Genomic DNA, 2,666 nt, shown 5'->3' with positions numbered 1-2,666 from the left:
CCAAAATTATTCCCAACTACAAACCGCGTATTTTACTACTAGTATATGTGGATTTATTGAAAATACCAGTTTTAAATAATGTGCATCTCGATGTTACAAGGACGAATGCACAGCTTAAAACCTCGCTTTAATGCAAAGCTGCAGCAGTCTACTAAATGCAGATCTACGGCTTGTTGAGAACAGGTAATCCACTACATTTTGGACCTGTAAAATAAAAATATACCTTAAAAAAAACAAGAAAGAGATAAAATAAAAATGGGCAATTGTCCATACAAACATGTGTCTGGTATTTAACCAAGTCAAGAAATACGCCCAGAAATGTATGAAACTGGGAGGCAACAACGCCAAAACAATTCATTCAATTCGCCAAACTTAAAAAAAAAATTATTGCGGCAAAAGTTTCAAACATTTCCAGCATAAAGAAAAAATCTTCAATACTTTATGACTTTAAGACAAGCCTACACAAGCCTCTGTCTACAGAAAGCAACTATAGTTTTACTGCATTAGTTTCATTTTCAATGGAATCGATAGTTTACAAACCTATTGCTTGCACTTGCGAAGTATAAACAAAATAAAAATCTTCGAAATGAGAAACAACTCCATGAGCCTCTAGGGAGAAAAATAGCCCCAACGATGAGAGCCTGCAAACAAGATGCGTACACTACCGATGACACTGTTAGATGTTTTTATGCTTTGAAAGCTGTAGCCTTTCTTCAAAAATATTTGAAAACTATAAGCTCTCAATAATAATAGTCAGAACAAATTGAAAATGACTGCAGCACCTATATCAACCATTTCATGAAATTGGGAGGCAATTCTATAAGACCTCAGCAGCGAAAAACAAAAAACAAACCACACATTGTAAAGAAATATCCACATATTAAAGAGCAAAACAATGGCAGTTTAAGAAATGAACAAAGCTAAAACGCTTACACAAAATATATAAAGATAAATACGGTGATCAGGTGTATCCTCGAAGGTTTCCTGAGTAGCCAACAACAGAGCGAACAGGTTTTGATCCTTAAAATTAAAGGTTTTCCTGAGGTAGCTTCTACAAATTCGTAAAGCTAAAACGATAACAGCAACAATTCAGCGAACAGGTTTTGATCCTTAAAATTAAAGGTTTCCCTGAAGTAGCTGCTACAAATTCGTATAACTAAAACGATAGCAACAACAATCACTACGGTGAACAGGTTTAATCCTCTAAGGTTTTCCTAAGTAGCCAGAATAACAATGAAAACAAGAAATCAGCACAGTTATTGCCAAAGCAAAACAGCACAAGGCGACAAATCTGACAATGAAAGTCAAAGGAAAAAGATCATCAATATCAAAACAAGATCTACTTCTTGTAAATGCTCATGTACGTACAGGACTGTTATAACAGCCACCTGTGGTAACTATCCGACAGATAGAGCATCATACACATTCCTCGATGTGGGAGGCTGTCGAAGTAAGCATCTCCGATGTGATGATGACTATCTAGTGAAATATAACTGTACTATTTTATATAGAGAAATTGTAATCGAAGGTAACTGCTTTGGGGCAGCCATTGTAATGAGATGCACGGCGATAGTAGGGTCCATCCGGGCCACCTGCGCCGACCGAGACATGATCCTCAAAGCTGGCGTTAAATAACTGAGCCTCGAGCCAATCTGCCTGGTCTCCACAAGTATCCTGAATGACGCCGACTGAGCGAGAATGAAGCGTTGCAATACCCAAAGCTGGCTGTTGAAGCACCGAAATTTGTTGGTGTCGTGGCCTTGACGTGCGTGTCCTTGACGTGCGTGTGGCTGGTGCGGTGACAGTAGAGTGTAAATTGTGATGTGAGACTACGAGATCAGCTCGATGAGCCCCCGAGCTGCTGATTGATCCTATACCGCGCGCCGGACCATAGAATAAGACCTTATGCCGTCCCAGCATCATCTGCGTTTGTCGTCTCTACTAAATTCAAGGCTGTCCGTCATGTGGGCCGATTCTGTTGGTATTGAGCTTCTCTAAGTTAACATACACGCTCCGATAAGATGGCCACTTGTTGTAACTGCTATTAACTTCAATACAAGTGTACTCTCAAAACCTATCACTGTCAAAACTAATTCGTTTTGAACTTTCGAGTCATTTTTCAGTATGCCACCTGGTGCACAAGTGGCCAAATGGCGATTTGGACTCCACCTCCCCAGAAAACTGCCCTGGCGAGTAGAGTCCAAATCCGGTCTCCGTTTGGCTGTAGGGCCTCTAGGAGCTTCAGAAACGCATTAAACACGAATTCGTGTAGCCATTTTGTAAATTGACTGAACATTTTTAACAGGGTTTTCGTAGACCAATCAAAACACGTGTATTATATTATCCAATGACGTTCCCTGATGTCGATCCAGGGAGGCTGTTGAGGTTAGGGCCCGTCACAGGGACCGCCTCTCCATCGTGCTCTCTATAAACTAATAATAAAGAGACACGGTATTTTTGACTCTAATAAATAATGTACTAAAATGTCTGGAACATTTTAGTACTATGAATGGTAGCGGCAATTCTAGACTATGTTTCTGAATGCCGCATACTAATTTCTTGTTAGTAGCCCGCTACTTTCTTAAACATTAATCTCTCTTCTTCTTTTACCGAGTCCACCACATGCTCTTCTTCTTTTACCAAGTCCACCACAAGCGTCTTCTCCT

Source organism: Phytophthora infestans, genomic scaffold (assembly GCF_000142945.1).
Source record: "Phytophthora infestans T30-4 supercont1.34 genomic scaffold, whole genome shotgun sequence".
Lineage (NCBI taxonomy): Eukaryota > Oomycota > Peronosporomycetes > Peronosporales > Peronosporaceae > Phytophthora > Phytophthora infestans.
Note: the sequence above shows the minus strand (reverse complement) of the source record.